Raw genomic sequence first — 21,363 nt, forward strand, 5'->3', positions numbered from 1 at the left:
TTGCCCCTTCTCTTTGCACCTCCTGAGGCGGGATTCTCTCATGACCTCAGGTTCACAGTCCCTCAGCGCCAGCCCTCTTCAGAATTCTCTGGAGTCATTGGGAGACCAGTTTTGGGCCTAGCCAGGCTCACCTTCCCTTTTGTGCTTTGGCCTTATTGCATCTAACTTCTTGGAAGTGGGTGGTAACAGTAGAAAGCAAACTGCTCCTGACTTCCTGCCTTCTCAGGCCCAGGTGTTCCTGGGGCCAGGGCAGATGCTGGAGTCCGCATAGTGTGACAGAGCCCTTTCACACCCATTGTCTTTGAGGGAGTGGAGGGTGGAAGGGGTTGGTCAGCTCCCAAGGTCACGTGGTCTTGGACAAAGGGCTCAAGAGGCCACTGGTGTTGAGATGCAGAGGCTAGCTCCTTTCAGCAAGCATCAGACCGGAAGTGTGTGTACTCTTTACTGAGCGCTTACTATGCTCCAGGCACCGGGCTAAAATGCTCCATTTATACATGGATCTTTATTTAATCTCACAACAACCAGCCAAGGAAGGAAGTATTTTTATCTCTTTTTTACAGAGGAGGAAAGGGAGAGGTTAAGTAACTTGCCCAAAGTCGCTGAGCCAGTAAGTGAGTCCTGGGGCTGGGATTCCCACCCAGAGACTGCCTGCACACTTGAAAGGTTCAGAGGATAAATAACAAGAACCAGGGAGAGGATTAGGAAAACAGCTTCTGGAAATGTCAAAGGAGAAATTGTGGGGGAGCGGCGCTCAGAGGCCCCTTGGATGCAGAAACACACAGGTTGGAGGGAGGCAGTCGTTTTTCCCAGTGTCAGGAGGGACACTCTGGCAGTAAACCTCTGCAGGGCGTGAAACAGGTTTCCAAGGTACCCGCATTCCCTAAATCAGAGTCTTGGCTGGACCCGGTAGGGGGAGGGGCGTGGACAAAGCCCCGTCGATCTCCGGGTTCACGCGCCGCGGGCCCCACACATCTCCCGGACATTTCCTGGCAGGGCAGAGTTCTCAGTGGGGGAGGTAGTCCGGGGTTGGCGCTGCTGCGGACGGGGAGGCAAGGGGTAGCTACTTCAGGCGCAGGGGAGCAGGCCCTCGGAGTCGGGAGGGCCAGCGAGCTGAGAGCAGGCGCAGGGGAGCGGCGGCGGGCGGCTCGCGGTGCGGGATCCCCGCCCGCTCCAGCCCCTCCGCCGCGCGCTCCCGCGCTCCGCTGCTCCCGCCGCGCCCGCTCCTTAGTATTCCCCCCACGGAGCCGAGCGCCGCGCTGCAGTGGCTGGTCCGGGGGAGGGGCGCCCCGTCAGGCTCTGTCCTCCGCGTCCCCCAGGGTCGGGAGGTGGGTGGGCACCGAGCTCCTCCGCGGAACCCTCATTCCCTGGCTGGGGACTGCCGAGGGTGGGGGGTGACGGGGACGGTGCGCTCCCCTCCCGCCCCCCCGGCCCCCCCCCCCAGGTCGCCTTGGACCCAGGCGCCAGAGCTGTCAACAGCGCGAGGTGTCTCGGGCGACCAGGGGAGGGGACGCGGTGCGGAGTGGCGTCCTGCACACCCCGCGCCGCATTCTCGGACTGAGGGTACAGATAAAGGGGAGGGGCCCTCCAAGCGCCTGCTCAAGTGTCCACTTCCTGCTCCTGAGGCTCCGAGGTGAGGAAGGGCCCGTGGCTCATGTCTCCTGGACTGACTCCCTCAGCGCCCTACCCGTCACTTTAATAGTCTTAGCGGGAGCCTGGGATGGGGGCTCCACCCGGAGAGGTAAGATATCGCCCCCTACTGGGTCCGCAAGGAGGGCGGGATGGTGGACGTGGAGCGCCACCGGAGGAACTGGGGGCCAGGAGCCCTACAGAGAGGGCACTTGGTGTGTGCACCCCAGGCCGAAGATTTCTAGGGATGTCGAGGGATGTCTTGACTCCAGAAGTCCGGGGTACGTAAGGCATTCTGTTGGATGTGCCCTATGCAGCTCACCGCACATACCTCCCTCCATGTGTGTTCAGATTTGTACTCCCTTGCATGCCCACCTCTCTCCTTTCACTTAACCACTGAAACAGCAGACAGGGACACCCTACACTTACCCAAGCCATACCCACACCATGTGTCTAAGTCACCTCCTTTATTCAGGTTCACACGTCCTCAGTTATAAGACCCTCTGTCCCAACTACCCAACCTACACGCGGCTAGAGCTTCCGTGACTGAGAAGAGGTGGGGGAAGGGATGCAAAGACCACAAAGCACTAAAGCCGACCCCTCCTTGAAGGCCCTGCTCTGGTGCATTCCTACCTGGGAGGCCTAACCCAGCTAACCTGTATCTCCCTGGGGGTTGGGTTGAGTCCTCAAGACCTCTGAGCAGTGATGCAGGGAGGGGTGGGGCGTGGTTAGGGGAGAGAAAGAATGAGGGTATTCCGGAGGGGTCTGTCTTTTCTGGGGACAGAAAAGGAATGAGAGGTAGTGCGGTCTTATTCTGCCCAGTCTTAGTTAATTACACACTCCTGGGGGCAGAAAATTAGATCTCCCAAGTTAGTGCTTAAAAAGGGAAGCCAGTGGGAGGAGGGAGTATTGAGGCTGGGGGAGAGGCACTCTGGCACACCTCTCTTATCCCATCTGCCCCAGAGGGGCAGTTACAGCCTCAAATGACCTAAACTCAAGAGTATGGATGGGTAGGGAAAGTAAACTGCTCTAAGCAGTATCTCCCTCCAACAGGGGTGGCTCCAGGGAGAAGGACCTGGACAGCAGCCCTTAGATCTAAGCCTGAGTGGCCAGACCCTGGATTAGAAACTGGAAATCTGGGGGGACTGGGGTAGTGTAGTGGGAAGGGCTGCAGATTTAGAGTCTAGGCAGACCTGGGGTCAAGGCCCAGCTTCCTAGTCTGTGACCTTGGGCAGGTTGACTTCTCTGTGCTTCAATGCTCTCATCTGTATAAAGGTATAGTGATCATTCCTACTTCATGAGACTGTTACAAACATTAAGTCAGTTAATGAATGTAAAGTATGTGCCAAGATCATAGGAAGTACTCAAAAATTGCAGCTAATATTTTTATTAGTATGAAGTGTAAATAACTTATAGGAAAAGATAGGAAAATGCTGAATAGTGCTTGACGCATAGCAGGAGCCGAATAAATCAAGGCACTTGGGGAAATCCACCATCCCCTTTCCATGCACAGGGTGCTAGACATTTTCCTGCAGGCCTAGCCCAGGCCCTGGCCCACTTCCTGGGATAGGACTGTTGGGGCTTGGATGGTTTGAAGGCAACAAGAGTGCAAAAGTCCATTAAGAGGTAGAGAATCCAGCAAGTTGTGGAGGGAATGTGGTTTCTGCATCTATCCCCTTAGCACACTGATCTGGGATCTGGCTTAGAGTGGGGGGCTCCTCCCCAATATTCACTCATTCTTCAGGTGAAGTTTACTGGATGTCTACTATGTGTCAGGTGCTTTGCTGGGTACTAGGAATTTGTGATGAGCAAAAATAGAGATAGCCACTGCTTCAAAGAGCTCAGTCTAATAGGAACATGGATGCTATTCACATAGTCATACCAAGAAATGTATAAAATTACAAGTCAAGGTAAATGTTAATGGATGTGGGACCAAATCACAGCTCTAGAGACCTGAGCTAGTCTTGGGCAAGGCTGAGGGTTCTTTAACCAGTTATCTGGTGCCCAGGAGAGGGAGCTGGGGCCCCCATTGCCCTCCAAGTCCTTTTAACCTTTTGGTATCTGACCCTGAGCATATCTTCATTCACTCCCTCCCTCCCTCATTCATTTATTCAGTTGGACCCTTCTGTATGCCAGTCCCAGTGTATGGAGTTGGGGATACAGAGGTGAACCAGCTATAGCTCCTATTCCTTGGAGGTGCACACAGCTCAGAGGGGATCACCGATAGATAAATCAGCTGACGCAATGTGGTACAGTAAGTGCCGCAGCTAGGTAAGCACCAGGAACTGTAAGGAAGGGACTCAGGCTGGGAATTCTGTCAAAGAAGGGTGCTTGAAAAGGGGACCTAAATTAAGCCTTAGAGGCTATTAGCAGTTAGCAGGAAGGGAGAAGGAAACAGTCTGCAAAAGTCTTGGGGCTTGTACGAGCAGGGCAGTCTAGGGGCACGGAGACCATTCTAACTCAGAGGATGAGGAAGAAACAGGGTCGTAGACATATGCCATTGACTAAGCCTTCCCTTCCTCATAATTCATCCCCAGCTCGGCCATTTACTTCTCATAGCCCAGAGGGCCGGTCGTGGGCACCTGGTCCCAGCAGTTCTACAGCTCCGCAGTGTTCCTTGGGCACCCTATCTGTCACCACTTCTGTAGCCCTCTGCTCTACCTCTTCCCTGCCTCAAGGAACATTTGTCCACAGGCATTTCTGAGTACGTGTGATGCGTTCTATCCCCATTTCTACAGAAGAGCTCAGAAAGATTACATGGGTTGCCTGAGGTCCCAGAGCCAGTCAACGGCAAAGCCAAGATCTGAATTGGATCTAACCTATCCACTATTCTGGGTTCTTCCCACTCTAGCAGGATACCTTGGAAGAGGGCCCAGGGGAACCTAGAAGTGCTGCACCTCTACGGCACACCCGGGCCCTTCCTGGGTCACTTCAAATTGACACTCTCCCCACAAGGAGAGGGCTCTGCACACATGGGCAACAGCTACCTAAGCTTTCCTTTTTCAGAGAGGGAAGAGGAGAGAGGAGAGCTGGGTCCCAGGCACTGAAGGCATCGGTAGGAGCACAGTCTAGGAATGCATAGGGTTCCAGCTTGGGGGTGGGGGCACAGGTCTGACAGGCAAGAGCTCTGTCCCTCCACTTCCCCTCCCTGCCCCTCTCTGTTTCTCATTAATTATTCCCCTCTCATGGGGCAGGAATGAAAACAGACTCAGGCTCTGGCTGTAGGCCTGCTGTGACATCAGCCTAGAGGTGGCTGCCCCGACCCTGACTACTGGGGGCTGGGGAAGACCCTCTACCCCACTTTATCCTGCCCTGACAGGGAGAAGGAGAGGCAGGAAACAATTGTCCCTGAACCCCTTTCCCTCCTCTGGGCACTGAACTTGGGGCAGGTGAGAGAGGTACTGGCTTGGAGGACCAGGCAAGGGTGTGTCTCCAGGAATGTGGGGGGTACAGAAGCTGACTTTCCCCAGACACCACGGCCTCCCACATACCCTGCGACTCCCACCCGCACTGCCACCCCAGCACCACTCCCAAGCACTGTGCTCCCAACGTCCTCTCTGCTTACTTTTGAAACCACCTCCACTATTCAAATCTTCCCTACACTACCTTCTTCTCATCCTCACCTCCCTCATTTTTTCTGAGCCTCATGTTCACAGTCAGCCTTCTCCCTTGGACTTGGGGTGCCTGGCTGACCAGATTCTTCTCAGCTCTAGCTTGACCTCTCACCTCCAGTGGTGGTGGTGGCGGCGGCGGTCTGGGTGGTCTTATTCTCCTTCTTCCTCTTCTTTTAAAGTAGGCTCCATGCCCAATGTGGGGCTTGAACTCACTACCCTGAGAGTGCATGCTCTACTGACTGAGCCAGCCAGGCGCCCCTTCCAGTGATCTTCTTCATTTCCAATTGGCCTCCAACAACACACTGAGCTACACATTGATCCTTATTATCATCGAGCCATCTCCAAGACTGAAAGTCTGATATTCCAGTCTCTCACCACTTCCTCCTGTCTGCCCAGTTTTGAAATCCCTGGTCCCCAAATCCCTTTTTCTCCCCACCTGGGGGCCTTCTGGGATGTACCCAACTTGGACTATTCTCACTCACAGACATTGCCACCGTGACCTCTCTGACCAATCCTTTTCTTGTTTTGCTAAGTTTTAGTAGGTGTGCTGCCAAAGCGAGCACTTGTTTTGCTAATTTTTAACAAAATTCTCTGACAGCAGCTGGTACAGACTTTCCTATACTACTCAGGTCCCCCAGTTGCAGCTTCTTCCATTCTCACCTCCTAGTTTACTAAAATAATGCATCCTCTCAACGAACACCTGTTGAGATTTCCTCTTTGCCGGACACTGAGCTTCAGGCAGTAGAGGTAAGTGAGCTGCCCTCAAGAAGCCTACAATCCAGTGGAGGAGAAAGACAGGTAATAGGGTGACAGAAATAGTCCAAGTGTCACTGATGGATTTTGAGTGACATGAGAACGGTGTCTTGGGAAGTGGAGTGAGACAGGTGTAGGATGCACTGGAGGACACAGAGATGACAGCAGGAAGGCAGGGAAGGAGGCCACAGTGTAGGTGAAGGGTAGTAAGGTCCTAGATGGAGATGGGGTGAGGAGGAGGTGTTGTAGAGGTGACGAGGAGGCAGGTGTAAGGGATCTTGCAGAGGTAAGAAGCAACATGTTTAGTGACTGACAAGATGTGGGAGGGGAGAGACAATAGAAGTCTGAGCCTGGGTGATTCTGAGGACTGGGTATTTGGGTGTACTTTGGGACCATTTCTAGATTCAGAAAGTACAGGAAGAACAGTATAGGTGAAAGAGAACAGTGGATTAAGTTTGGAGCTTTCAAGGAGAGATGCCCAGTAAGGCAAGCATTGCATATATGGATCTGGAGCTCAGGAGTGAGGTCTGAGCATGGAGGCCAGTGATCAAGTTTGGAGAACAGGTAAGATTGCCTTCGAGAGTTGTAGAGTAAAGAGAAGAGGCCAAGATGGGTATGTGGGGAATGCCCCCCTCACTGCTCCTGCAAGCATCCTTCATGCCTTTCTGAGAGCCCTTATCATAGTACATTGTAAGTGTGTTCCTGTTTGTCTTCTCTGCCTTGATGTATGCTCCTTCTTGATGATGCATGTCTCACAGGAAGATGGGCCCAGGTCTGGCACAAGATAAGGGCTCAATAATGCCTGAGGGATGAATGGATAGTAATAGTGATGTGTTGAGAGCTTAGTATGTGTGGGGCACCATTCTAAGTGTATTACATTTAGTAATTAATCTCCAGGACAACTCTACATTTCTAACTCTCAATTGAAATGTACTCTTTAACATTTCTGTGTTACAGATGGGAAAGCTTGGTTAAGAGAAATTAAGTAACTTGTCCAAGGTCATAGTACTAGTAAGTGACAGAGCCAAGATTTGAATCCAGGTAGTTTTGTTCCAGAGCTGATACTTTTTATTCTCATACTATTCTGCTTCTTAAATAAAATCTTAAAATCTACTGTGATTACCATAATCGAATGCTTACTGTGCCAGGCACCGTGCTGAGAACTTTATTAAATTATTTAATTTAATTCTGTAAAAATGGGTTAATAGATGAATGTATTGATGGGTGGAATAAAATAAGCATGTACTCATGTGTGTATATGTGGATAAGTGGATGAATGGATGGGTGAATGAATGGGTAGATGAAAAAGTAAATGGAAGGATAGATGGAATGATGGATAGATAGGTGAATGTATGTATGAAAGAAGAATAGTTGGATGAATGAATGATGGGTAGGTGAATGAATAAATGAATGGATATGTGGATGGATGGATGGATGGATGGATGACTGGATTAAAGGATAGGCAAGCAGGTGTATGGATGAGAAAATGCATGGATGGATGGGTGGATGGATGGATGGATGGATGGAGTGCCTGGATGGCTCAGTTGGTTAAGCATCCAACTCTCGATTTCATCTCAGCCCCTCCCCAGGCTCTCTCTCTCTCAAAATACAAGAAGGAAGGAAGGAAGGAAGGAAGGAAGGAAGGAAGGAAGGAAGGAAGGAAAAATGGGAGAGATGGAAAGACTAATGGATACACAAGCATAGATGAAAAGATAGATAGCTGGATGAATGGGTGAATGGGTGGATGAGTAGATAAATGAATGGGTGAATGGAAAGACAGATGAATGGTAGGGTGAATGAATGGGTAGATAATTAGATAATTAGATGAATGGATGGTTGGATGGATGAGTGGATGTTTAGGTGGTTCGATGGATAAATGAAGGAATTCCTATATTTAGGGCTATAAAAGAGAGTAAGGAAATTCACAAATTATGGCCCCTACACCTTCCGGCCATTTCTTCCACAGTAGTATATAGAATCTGTCCTGTCCTACCCCACCCCCCACCCCTAACAAGGCACCAAAGCTTGGTCCTCATCTACCCATCATCACCCCCAAGTACAGAGACATTGTGGAATGGATTTCAGCCATTCAGTTTCTCTTTCTGTTCTTCTGCCTTGATGTCCAGGGAAAGCCCCTTTCAAACAACCAGGCAGGAAAAAGGCAAGAGGTGGTTGTGAGGGCTCCTCCTTCGGTCCCCTGTTGTGTCTTTAACAGGCCTAACCCTAGAGGTCCAGGACCCAATCAGATGCCAGCGTTGGAAGTAGTGATCAGAGTGGGAAATTAACAGGCATGACAGGAAGTGTTAGGGGCACAGCATCAGTGGGAAGGTATGCTCTGTGGGGCTGGCGGGACAGCCATATCTATTCTCAGGCAGAGAAGGGATTTTTTGAAGGGGAATTCAGGTAGAATGGAGGAAATAAAGCCTTTCTGAGCTTGAAGACAGTATCCACCTCTGAAGACATCCAACTGTAAGCCCTCAGCTCTATTACATGGGAACTATATGACCTTAGACAACTCACTTAGCCTTTCTGAGTTTCCTTATCTGTAAAATGAACTAATTAACCTCCACCTCACATGGCTACTGAGAGAATAGAACAAGAGGATGCAAAGAGTGTGAGGCACATAGTAGGCCATTAACAAAGTGCTTTTAAGAGGTAATAAAGTATGTAGATTTATTTATTTATTTATTTTCTGGGGGAAGATAAACTCAGGAGCCTCTGCTCCGTGTCTGTTTAGGAGAGTATGGGTTTTGGAGGATGATTACATCACAGGTCTAGGGTCCCCATGGCCTCCAGGTACCAGCAAAGCCTCATGGGAATCACCTTGAGAAGCCGTGTCCTGTTTCCTGTCCCCACAAGTTCATGTCCTTGGAAATTTCCAAGGCTTGAGCAGAAAGAAGTAGCATCAGGGTGCAGGTGGGAGTGAGAGCTAGCCTTGGAATCCCTGAGGAGGCCAGACCATCCCCAGAGCTCCTGACTCTCCTTTTTCTGGGCCAGGCGCCAGCAGGCAGGGCACCCAGCTTGGTGCTTAACAAAAAAAGAGCTGCTTGTTGTGGAGGATGAGTCATGGAGACCCTAGAATGGCCCTGGGAGGAAAATGGGGAGAGGGTTCTTCCTGACCCAGGAATGGGCCTTCTCTCACAACCAGACCTCAGTGTGGGTCATGGGCATTCAAGGAAGCCAGAAACTGGGGTTTGTACCCTTCCCTTCCCACTGTTTTATTTCACCTCTCTTGTCTCGTTTTTATCTACACCATGTTTATGCTTTCAGATGAAAGAACAGCGGCTGGGGATCTTGCCTTGGATTTCAGAGATATCTATGATATTGAATAGCTGGACTTTTGACTCTGCTGGGGACACTTTTTCCTCCTAAACTGGGCTCGTACTAGGCTTAAACACAGGATATGTGAAGGGAGGAGAAGGGGATGACTATGTCTTATATTAGACTTTTTAATTATATATATATATATATATATATATATATACACACACACACACATATATACATATATATATATATATATAAACTTTTTAATCTGTATTTTCTAAACAATTTTTAAATATTTAATTTTGAGGGAGAGAGCATGTGCGGGAAGAGGAGGGGCAGAAAAGAAGCGACAGAGGATCTGTGCTGTCAGCACAGAGCCCAACACAGGGCTCAGACTCACGAATCGCGAGATCATGACCTGAGCCAAAGTCAGATGCTTAACCTACTGAACTGCCCAGGCGCCCCTAGACTTTATGTAGTTTTCTTCATAGCAACCTTTGACGTTGTAAGGAAGACAGTATTCCCCCATTTTACAGATAAGGAAATGGGCTCAGGGAAAGAACTTACCTGAGGTCCCATGCCTAATAAAAGTTAGAGCCTGTATCTAAACCCAGGCTGTCTGAGACTTGATAAGAGTGGTACCTGAGAGGGGGGCCTTGAAGAGAGGGAGCCCACAGGGGTCTAGAAGAGGAGGCAAGAGGCTGTCGTGGCGTGAGGAGGACTGGGGTGCTGTTCTGTTTAACTCAGCCCCGGGGCTCCTGGCTGCACTTGCAGCCCTGTGCCGGAAGCCCGGTTCTGCATGTGTGAAATGAAGGTACCGAACAGGTGCCAGCAGGGCCATACCCAACCCCAGCCCCCACCTGAGGGCTCAGGAAATGACACACCTGAACTGCAGAACAGATTGTTGGACCCGTCTCCAGGATCACCTCCCAGGGGAGGGGTTTGCAGATGGTTGCTCAGCTGCCCCTAGGAGGGAGGAGGGCTGAGGAGTGCCCTCCAGTCTGAGCCAGACTTAGCAGTGTGGGGTGGTGGACACATCAGCCTGTGGCTCAAGTCCTGCTCTGTGATCTTAGATAATTTGCTAAATATCTCTGGGCCTCATACCCCTCTTTTGTAAACAAAGGGAGAAACTTCCTTCGGCTTACCTTCTTGGCATAGGGCCTGGAGGAAGAGAGACCCCCTACCCCAAGGAGCTCTGACTCTGGGTCAGAATACAGTCACTAGAAAGAGGTCAGGGAACAGAATCTCTGCCTGATCTCTCTGTTGGTAAGAATGAAAGAGCACCCTGGGGGCTGCTCCCCACCCCACCCCCCCCAAGTCTGGCTGTTAAGGGGAAGCTTCCTCTTGACACCCTTTCTCTGGTATCTGAAACAGAGCGTTTCCTATTCCTGGGGGCTAGAAAATGTGTTCAGGGGCAGGCAGGGAGGGCTAGTAGTATGGCATTCACTCTAATTTGGCAACTAAAGGCTATTGTGGGGAGGGCGGGGCTCTGGGCTCAGATCTAGAACATCATCTGCTCCTGGCACAGGTAGGGTGACTGAGGCCCCAGAGGAGACTACCAACAGAGCCTGAGCTCCCACATTCTCAGGCCTGAGACAGAGCTGAGCCGGCAGCCTCCTTTTTGGGGTTACAAGCTGTGTGGAGGCCAGGAGTGCCCAGAGGGGAAGGGGGGATGGCTTGTGTCATTTCAGATTGGGTGGGGGTGGTCAGGTCATCGCTTCTCCTTCCATACCAGCCTTGGCCGAGGCAGCAGCCCAGGCGGCAGGGAGGCTGGGGGATGGGAGGGCAGAGCTTTGCAAAGGAGGCAGGAATTCTGGTTGGAAATCATTCAAATGAGGCTATGAAACCAGAATCCAGTCTTAGAACAAATTGGCCAGATTTGGCCTGGGGGGAGGGGGGTTGCTTGGGGAGTGGAGGAGGTTGGGCCCAGGCTGAGGGGGAGGGGCTGGACAGGACTCCCCCTGTGTATTCCCTAGAGACCAGGTCGGAGCTGTGATGGGTAGAGGGGGCAGCTGTCCCCCTGTCTTCCCCTGGACTGCCTGCAGTGGTATAGGAGGGAGAAGTCAGGTGCCCCAGCCACCCCATCTGCCTGTCCTGGAGGGAAGGTGTCCACCCCTCGACGACACTCTCTAGGACTGCCCAGCTGTGATCCTCCTACATCCTTCCCCTGTTCCTGCCCTACCTCTGAGGCAGAGAAGTCTCTGTGACTCCCCATCTTACCAAGTACTCATTCAAAATTTTCTGTTTCCTTTTTGAGTCCCCTGTGTTGTGCTAAGCCTGAGATGCAAGGATGAACTCAGCAAGAGGGCTAGGTGGGAAGGAGTCCATCGCTGAGCCTTTGAGGTGTGACTTAAAACGTGGATTCTCATTCCTTGTTCTAACTAGGGAGATGTTCTGGTGGGGAGGGAGGGGGTGCCCTGGGCAGTCTGGGGAATGCCTCTCCTTCCCAGGCAGAGCTAGGGATAGGCATGGGTCAGAAATGAGGGAAGGGTGGGGGGGGGGGGAGGGGGGGTTGGGGGGGGGTTCACTGTGGGGCCAGGCAGGGGCTTGCAGCAGCAGAGGAAAACCGAAGCCTTCAGAGACTCATCAAAGGAGCTGCTGTGTGAAAGGGGCAACCTTGGAGGGGTCACCCGGGTTCATGCAGCCTGTCGAGAGGGATGCAGGCCTAGTCTGATGGGGGGAGGGGGAGGTGCCTGGGGCTGAGAGAGGGAGTTGCAAAGCACAGGACAGTAGGCTCTTCTCACCAGCCAAAGGCAGAGAGTCGTGGAACTCTTTTCTAGGGAGAAGCTCTGTGTCTGCCTGCCATGGTCTGGGTGTCTGGGCCTCTTTCTAGGGAGGAAACAAGGTTTCTCAGCCACCCCACCCCCAAACCTCCATATCTCTACACCTCCTCAAGAGCCAAAATCAAGTCTCAGAGCCAGCCGGAAGTAGGACTAGGAAACAAGCAGTGACACCCCCCCCCACCTCCCCACCCTCTTTCTGCCCTGATCCTTCCCTGCTCTGATCCCAGCCCAGGGGTCCGTCTGGCTTACTGCTTCTTCAACACTACTGCCATCATGCAAGAGTCTGCCTTTGTACTGCCTTCCGTTCCCATCTCTTCCTTTGTGACTCAAGTTCCTTTCCATGGAGAGGGAAGGAGAGACTGTTTCAGACCCCCCCCCCCTTCCCCACTTCTCCCTGAACCCACTAACCAATGGGAGAACTTATTCCCACCCACCTCCAGTGTGGGGGTCTCAGAGGCCTCTCTGCCCTTCCACGTCCCAGAGCCAAGAGAGGATCCCAGAGTCCTCTCTGCTTTGCCCTCCGTATGGATTCCCAAGGGTCTTCACCAACCTGTCCCCTTAGAGTGTGGGTCACAAGTCTTGTTTGTCACTCCAGACACCCCCACCCCACCTCATTGAGCTCTCAGAATTGTGTCCTCCTCACATCCCAGTGTGGATTTGCAAAGTCTCTGCAAGCCCCAATGGGGGCCGTAGAAGAAAGGCACTTCTCAGGGAGGGAAGGGGGGGCAATTGTGGCTCACGATGGGAGGGACGTCAGCTTCTGGCCCCTCCTTCGGGATCAGACTGGGCCTGGACCTCTACTCTCAATCCCTCCTCTCGACTGAGGGGCCACTGTGGCGGGTGAGTGAGCTGGAGGGGGATAGGAGGGGCAGGGGAGGTGGGGGAACCGGTCTTGTGTTGTTCTTGGCTTGGAGCCCCCGGCCCCAGGGAAATCCTGACTCTGTGGAAAACTGAGCAGGCAGTCAGGCAGGGGAGGAGGAGTTGGAAGAGGAAGAGGAGGAGAAGGGGGAGGAGGACCAAGGGCTCAGGGTGAGGTGGGGGTAGGGGCTCCTCTCATAAATCAATCCCACCCGCTCTCAGGCCTGACAAAAACCAGAGACCGAGGGTCCCTTGGGGGCTGCAGCAGGGGAGGGGGGCACAGACCATCCGATGGGTTGCGGGGGAGGGAAGGCTGAAATGAGGGGCAGCATCCTGCTCAGACAGCCCTGCCTCAAGCCCCCCAAAACAACAGGTGTGTGTGTGGCAGGGGAGGAGTCTAAGAAAACAACTTCACAACTACAGGAGCTGAACCAGGGTGGCTGTGACAGATTGATGGGGGCGGCATGGGGAGGGGGGAGGAATGCCCTTCTGGTCAGCAATTCAGAACACTTTTATTGCCCTGAATTCTGGCCTGGTTCAACTCCTGAGAAGCTGTATGACTTCAGACACGTTGTTTCACTTCTCTAGGCCTCAGTTACCTCAGGCGTATGAGGGTGCGGGGTTGGTTCAGTCCCCTGGCACCGCTGCTACAGCCCTTCTCAGTGCTTGGCAGAGGAAAGCCTGTTGCTCATGAGTGGCCAGGACAATAGCCAAGAGTCCAGCCTCTGCCCTTGAATAACTTTGGCCTTGTGTGGGGCACATAACCTCTCAGATCCTCAGTTTCTGCATCTGTCAAATGGGCATAATAATACCTCCCGGGCAGAGCTGTGGTGAGCATGAAGGAGACAATGTAGTGTAAAGGGTCTGGCGGGGCAGATTCTCAGTCAAAGGCTGTTGATTTTGTGTCTGCCTCTTGGGTGTTTGCAAGTCTCCCAGCCTTCCAAAGGATCACCTCTTTCCTTTATTACTCAAGTATTAATAATGATCAGGTGTCCCCAGCTCCCAAACATAGAAGCCCTCGCAAACCCACCCCCTCAGTATTTGCCTAGACTCTTGAAATGTCAGTGGTTCTGCTCCCCCTCATCCCTCCTGCCGTGGCTGGTGTTTATCTGAGCTGTTGCCCCGCTTGGCTGCTGCCCCGCTGGGGACACATGAACTCTGGGCCTGTGCCTTGCGGGCCATCACTGAAGGGCTGGGATACAGAAGGAGGATATAGCCAGTACAATGTGGCCAGCCATGTGCACTTGAAGATCGGCCACCCTGCCCTAACCGCCTAGTCCTGCCATCCACGGGCCTCTGCCTGCAGGGGTCCAGCATGGTCTTTCCTCAGCCTTCCCCTCTAGGTACCACCTCACAGCGTCCCATTCCTGCCTCCCAGTCTGTCCCATCCAGATTCCTGTGGCTACCGCCAGAGCCCCTCAGCACCCCTTTGTGCTGCCCTTGGGTCCCTGCTGGACCTGGGCCTCACCCCGTTTCAACCAGATCCCCATTATGATACATTGAGATATTTCAGCCAACAAAAGGGGCTGACTTTTGAGGTATCTTCTGTTCCTCTGAGAGAATGCTGAAAGGCAGCAGTGTTTGTTTCCTAGAAAATGTTTTCTTTGCAGCTACATTCTATTATTATTTTCCAGGAAAATATCTTTGACCAACCCATCTTCTCTCCACTCCCAGACTCACCTCCTTTTCTAGGTCTCAGGAAATCTCTAGAGTGTAGATGTGTTTGGTTAGGGAGTGTGCAAGCAAGTACAGGCTACTACTCCAGCTCTCTATTCTTGAGTCTGAACAGACCCACTGGGCTGGGCCATGTCAAGGGCACAGCTTGGAGTTGGGAGGGGATTGGTCTGGTCCCCCTTGAAAATCTCTAGTTGGGGTTCCCTTTTCCCAGGAGGCCTTGCTGTCCTCTAGAATTTCATACCCTGATGTGGCCTCAAGGGACTGTGTCCCAAGATGCAAGGGACAGTGGAATCAGAGGGCCAAGAGGACCTGTACTTTGCTGGGTGGCTCTTGTGGGGACCACACTGCTGACCACGGGGCCCCCCCATGGTCAAGGAAGTATGGGATGTTGGAGGACAGGGAATGGTGATGGGTATCCTTGTAAAGATAGTACCTTTACAGGGCCGCCTGGGTGGCTCAATCGGTTGAACATCTGACTTGGCTCATCTGATCTCATGGTTCATGAGTTTGAGCCCCACATTGGGCTTTCTGCTGTCAGCAGAGCCTGCTTCGGATCCTCTGTTCCCTCTCTGTACCCACCCCTCTCAAAAATGAATAAACATTAAAAAAAAAAAAAAGACAGTACCTTTACAAATCTGTCACCTCCACTAGATGCCAGCCCCTCTGGGCCTCTTGCTCTTACAAGGCCTCATCTTCACTTGGGTCACCCTGGGGCTATGAGGAGACCAGCCAGGTCAGCTGGGTTTGTCTAGGGAGACCATTTCTCAGACAACAAGTTCCTCACTCTGCAACCTCCATGGCAGGTGGTCATCTAGCCTCTGTTTGACCATCCCAGGGATGGGGCACTCATTACCTCACAAGGCAGCCCTTTTAGCTTGGGTAGTTGAGATTGAACAGTTACAAATGGAGAATCCAACAAGTATTTATTGCCCGTCCTTCTGGGGGAGCGAAGAGGGGGTCAGGGAGCACAGCTGTGGACGTCTCTATAAGGGAGGGAAGTAAAGCAGGGTTACCTATTTGGAGTGAGGTCCAGGATCCTGGAGAAAAGGCTCAGCCCTCGGAAGCCAGAGATGGGGCTTGAGTCTTTGTTCTGCCACTAACTCACTGTGTGGCCTTGAGGGAGTCCCTCCCTTCCCTGGGCCTCAGTTTCCATAACTGTAAACTTTATGGGCTGGGCTCAGGGACTTCTAAGGGTCCTGCCCCTGGCGACGGATGCTCTTCTGTGAGTCTATGAATAGCTGGCACAGAGGGATCAGGTCTTGGTCCATGGAGGCCAGGCTGGCTCAAGAGTGCTCAGAGAATGGGCCCTGTGTGGGACAGGACAAGGTTCCCTTTCATTTCACGAGGTCTTGGCAGCATCCCAGGGCCCACAGACTCTCCCTCCTGCCAAGGTCAACCCAACCCTGACCTGGGGGGCACAACTCCCTGGGGCAGTTGAGGTCAAGAGCTGGTAACTTGGGAGAGGGAGCCCAGTGCAGAGGTTAAGACTCCTGTCCTCTGGCTGGGGTGAGGATCTGAGCGACTTCAGCTCTGTGAGCCTTGTGTCTCTGACAGTGACCCCGGGCTCTACCCCATCCCCCACTGTAGTCTTCGTGGTGGTCCCTGGAAAGATTTCCACTGGCCTTGACGTCAGACAAACCTGGTGTAGAATCTAGAGCGGCCACTTACTAGTTCAGTGACCTGGGGCAAGTCAATAGCTCTCCTCACCTAGAAGTCAGGGATTCTAATTTCTATCTTGCATGGTTGCTGAGAAGATAGGACACTTGAGGAAGCAGCTCGCACTCCATGGAGCATGGTGTTATTACCATTATCAGAGGCCCAGCTAAGCAGAGATGGTAACAAGGAACAGGAACGGGACTGGACTCTCTTCCTGCTGCCTCAGCCCTCTGTCTCTTGGTCTGTTTGTCCATCAGGGCATTGGGGACTTCCAATTCTCAGGCCCTAAAATCTGCACAATTTGAAGTAGTCAAAACAAATTCTTCACTCTATTTATGCCAAGAGGGAACAAGGGCCTGGCCAGGCCTAATGGGTTCCAGGTGCACTCTGTGCCCTACAGAGGCTGAACCAGCATGCTGGCTGTGGCTATGACTTTCCCTGTCTGGCTGGGAAGGCTCAACTAAGTCAGACCTCTCCAGCTTGTCCCTGCAGCCTCTGAAGAGTGTAGAGCCAGGACAGCATAGCATGTCGAGCTCCCCACTATGGTGGGATGGCCGGCCTTGTGCTCAGAGAGGTGCTGTGCCCACCCCCGGAGGCACACATGGGGGTTTCCCAGGCTTTCCTTCTCCACCTCTCCCCACCTACCCCAGTCAATGCTGAATACCTACTGTGTGCCTTGCCTGGACCTCAAGAGGTTTTTGGATTGCTGGGACAATTTTCACAGACTTGTAAAACTCCTTCTCACGGGAGGCCAACTGAGAGTGGCCTCCCAGAGAGGCTCAGAAACCAGGTGGGAGCCCAGAGGGCATGAGTGAGGTTTCTTTTATTACCATTATATATTAATTATCGGGTTATATAATCAGAGTGACAGCCGTCCCTCATTAATGGTGAACCATGGGCTGGGTACTGTATTCAGTGCTTTCTGCACATGAGTTTATCAAATCCTCACAGCCCTCCGTGGCAGAGGCTCATGTTACCTCAAAGGGGACAGAAGGCTGAGGGATACCAAGAGCCTTGCCTGAGGTCAAGCCTTGCCTGAAGTGGGATTTGAGCCCAAGGCTGTTTGATATCAAGGCAGGACCTGTCCAGCTCTACTATGCTTTTTATGGGCTGGTCCAGCCCTTCCCTAAAGAGTCAGGGAGAGCGCATCTGTTTAAGTGTGTGTACGGGAGGACCCAGTCAAAAGGCAGAGCAGGAGGAATTTTTCCCTGGAGTGATGCTGGAGGCTCACACACTCATCAGTAGGCACACTGCCCCCTCCTCTCCCAGTGCTCCCAGACTCAAGCCTTGGCCCTCACCTGCCTCTCTCCCAGCTTCCTCACCACCTCCGGACTGGGACCTCCCCAGTCCTGAGCTGGCTAGCAGAGGGGACTGTTGACACTGGGGCCATCATCTAATCATCCCACTCCCACCCACATCATCAGCTGGACCCTCTGGGACAGACTGGGTGGTCACCATTCGGGGAGGACTGGAGACCCACTGTAGAATTTGGGCATGATTACAAATGAGGAGTTGCCTCAGCCGCCCTGTTTGGGTAATTATTGTCTTAATAATCATCTCATCCGTACATTCAGGCGTGCTATTGTTATAACTTCTCAAAGCACCCAGTACTTTCCTTTACAACACCAATTTGTAATTACAAATTTATTTACACATCTATTTAGTTAATGCTGTCTTCCTGCTGGACTGCAAGCTTCTTTTTTTTTTTTTTTAATTTTTTTTCAACGTTTTTTATTTATTTTTGGGACAGAGAGAGACAGAGCATGAACGGGGGAGGGGCAGAGAGAGAGGGAGACACAGAATCGGAAACAGGCTCCAGGCTCCGAGCCATCAGCCCAGAGCCTGACGCCGGGCTCGAACTCACGGACCGCGAGATCGTGACCTGGCTGAAGTCGGACGCTTAACCGACTGCGCCACCCAGGCGCCCCATGGACTGCAAGCTTCTAAAGGGCAGTCTGCTTTCTGGTGTATCCCCAGAGCCGGCACAATGGTGACACATAGTAGGTACTTGATAAATTTTTGTTGAATGCATTTATGGATAAATGAGTGAAATGGAGCCAGTAGAAAGCTAAGAAAAGGTAAGTCGGGATCATAGAAGGAGGCTAGGAAGGGGAAGAGGTATGAGGATGAAGCTTTTGGAGTCTGACTGTGGAGCTGGGGTAGCGCTGCCCCCGGAAGCCAGGTGTGGCTCTGGGGTGGGGCAGCTAAGCCTTAGGGCCTGTTCCTCTTCTCAGCTGAAACTTAGGTAGGAAATCAGAAAGAAGCCTGTGGATTAAGACCTCTCTTGAATCTCCAGACCCTCACAACTGTGAAGGGCCACTAACCACCTTGTTTCCACCCTCCCCCCCCCCCAGACTTACCCTCTCAGAATGGAATTTGGGGAGGACCTCAATATTTGGGCCACTTTATGAAGGTCATGGAGAGCTGGTCTAGACTAAAGCTGAGGATGAGACGTTTCCCAGCCTATGTCCCCTTCCTATTGTGTCTCTAGAGCTGTTGAGCACATGTCTCGCCCCATCCCTCAGTCTCCACTCTTCGCCTTAATAGTCTGGGGGGCATGGGAAGGGAAATCGTGAGGAAGTTCTGAGTTCAAAGCTAGTTCTACCACTTTCTCACTGGGAGACCCAGGACACGAGCCTCAGTTTCCTCATCTCGAGAACAGACACGATAATCTCCACCTTGCAGTGTTGCGGGGTTAAACAAGATCACGCGTGCAGAGCTAGTCGGGTGTGGGGCACCAAGCAGGCACTCAGTGAAGGCCTGCGCTCTCATTCCCGCTCTGCCGCCAACTGGCTGTGTGACCTTGATGAGGACGCATCACTATTCTGGGGTTCAGCTTCATCTATCAAACAAGAGGGTTGGATCAGATCATCTTGAAGGCCCCTTCCAGCTCTGACTTGCTTGGTTCTATTCTGAGCAGGGAGCCCCACCTCTGGGACAGGGGCAACATGAACATTCCTTCGGCTCAGATTCAACCCAGGCACATGCTTGCCCAGCCCCATCCCGCACATTTAGCCCGTAGCTGTTGCCACACTGGCCACGCCCTTGGCACTATGCTGCTCCCCCACCCCACCCCACTTGCCAGGGCCACAGGTGGGTGGATCTCTTCTCGGGGGCTGAAGAAGCCTGGGAGGCTAGAGGAAGGGGATGGGAGCGGAGAGGGAAGGGTAGGGGGTTTGGAGGAGAGTAGTGAGGGGAAAAAGCAAGGCAAGGCCTTGAGCCCTGTGGGGTTCTAGTTCTGCCACTTTTAGCCGCGTGTGTCCTCGGGCAAGCGTCTTTAACCTTTTAGAAGCCCGTTTCCTCATTTATGAACTAATAATAATAACAACAATTTAAAAACCCCATTGGGTTTTTGTGAAGGGTAAATGAAATAATATGTATCAAGTGCCTGGCATTCTACAGTTTTGTTCCCTGGGAGTGGTCTGGACAAACACCCTTCCTCAGCCCCAGGGGAGGGGCAAGTTCCATGAAGGCCTTGTGGGGGCGCTTGGGCAACTTTCCCTCAGGCCTGCGGTCCTCAACCGGCAGCCGGAGCCTCCCCCCTCCGCTGAGCTGGCAGCCTGGGGTCCTGGGCCAGGGAGCCCCAGCCCGCAGAGCAGGGGGAAGGCTCCGGCCCGAGCCAGCCCCCGCCCCCAACCCGCACCGCCTTTGCCTCGGTACCAGCGTCTTTGATCTGCAACCTTCAGGGGGATTAAGAGCCTGAGAGCCCCGCTCCCCGGGGTCCCCCGCTCCCAGCCGCCCTCCCTCCGGGCTGACCTCCCAGTCGGCGCGGACCGGGCTGGGGGCTGGCTCCACCGCCGGTGGTCCCCGCCGCGCCTCCGGGCAGGCCACTTGGATTACAGGGGCAGCAGCCGCGGCTGGCGGCTTCGGGGAGCAGGATGGGGGGGTCGGGGTGGGGGCCGCGGGCCCTGGGGGGCGGGGCCAGGGGAGGCCGGGGTGGGGGTGGCCGGCCCTCCCGGCCATTTTGGCCGGGGAGTCTGTGTAAAGTGTTTAAAAAGAAAAACTCTCCGGAGGAGGACGTAACCTTTTCTTAACATCTGGGGCTCAATTAGCTAATGACAGCAAAGCCTTCTCCGGTGTCGCTGACCCCTGGGCAGCAGCCTCGCTCCCCCACCCCCGGTATTTATACAGCTGCGGCCCCTCGCTGGGGCGCGGGGCAGGGGGCTTGGCTGGGTTATCTCGGCGGAGATCCGCCGCCCACCCCAAAAAGAGAAAGAAAAGGCTTAGCACTCGGTCCCACCCACCGGCCCCGCAGCCCTACGCGTCGAGCTCACTGTCTCCCTCTCTTTCTCCCAGCGCTTCCCGCGGTCTCACCGTCCCCCGCCCGCCCGCGTCTCCTCTCCCTCTCCTTCCCTCCCCTCCTGCCTCCTTCCTTTCTCCTCTCCTCTTTTTGTTGCCTCTCCCTGTCTCCTCTGCTTCTCCTTTTCTCTCCTCTCTTTTGTCTCCTTTCTGCCCATCTTTGTTACTCCTTCACTCTCCCCCTCTGCCCACCACCCCTTTGCTTGTCTGTCTCTCTTTTCTCCCCTCTTTCTCCATCTTTTCTCTCCCCGGCGGCCTCCCCTCTCTTAACTCTGAATAGCTTCCTTGTTCCTCTGGGTTCCTGTCTCTCCCTCTCATTCCATTGCTTCCTCCCCACCTTTGTCTCTCCCCGTCTAAACCCCTGAATGCCTCTCTGTCTGTCCTCCCAGAGGTGCATCCCGCCCTGGCTGCCGGGCAGATATCCCCAAGGGGGAGCAGGGGAGTGCTGAGCCACCTCTGGGCCAAGCATCCTTCCCACTGCAGGGCTGTGCTGGCCTGGGGCTGGGCACTTGCGACTGACCTGGATCCCCAGTGTGGGAAGAGTGGGAGAGCTGGGTTTGAGGCACCAACTCTTCATAGAGCCAGAGGGGATCCCCAGCGGCTTCTCTAGATGCCCTGCCACTCTGGCTCCTGGGATCTCCTCTTCCCTGCCACTCTGCTCACCGGACCCCACCCCAACACCCTGTCACGTATTTTGAACCCAGATGCAAGTATAAACACCCACTTTGCCTTTTGTCTTCCTTTTAGCACAAACAGGTTGGAGTCTTTTTTTTTTTTTAATTCGCCAATACTAAGGAAAAAAGTGATAAGTATGGAAACTATAAATAGTA

General features: G+C 53.1%; 1 long non-coding RNA gene across 1 annotated transcript in view; it reads left to right on the forward strand.

Annotated features, from left to right (window-relative positions):
• Window positions 1-1,042: 1,042 nt before the first annotated feature.
• The window catches only part of LOC131512271 (uncharacterized), a 38,817-nt gene continuing 18,496 nt past the window's right edge, over window positions 1,043-21,363 (forward strand). Inside the window, exon 1 of the long non-coding RNA XR_009262060.1 lies at window positions 1,043-1,738. This is a non-coding gene — a long non-coding RNA (uncharacterized LOC131512271). The remainder of the gene's footprint in view (window positions 1,739-21,363) is intronic.

This window comes from Neofelis nebulosa, chromosome 5, assembly GCF_028018385.1.
Source record: "Neofelis nebulosa isolate mNeoNeb1 chromosome 5, mNeoNeb1.pri, whole genome shotgun sequence".
NCBI lineage: Eukaryota > Metazoa > Chordata > Mammalia > Carnivora > Felidae > Neofelis > Neofelis nebulosa.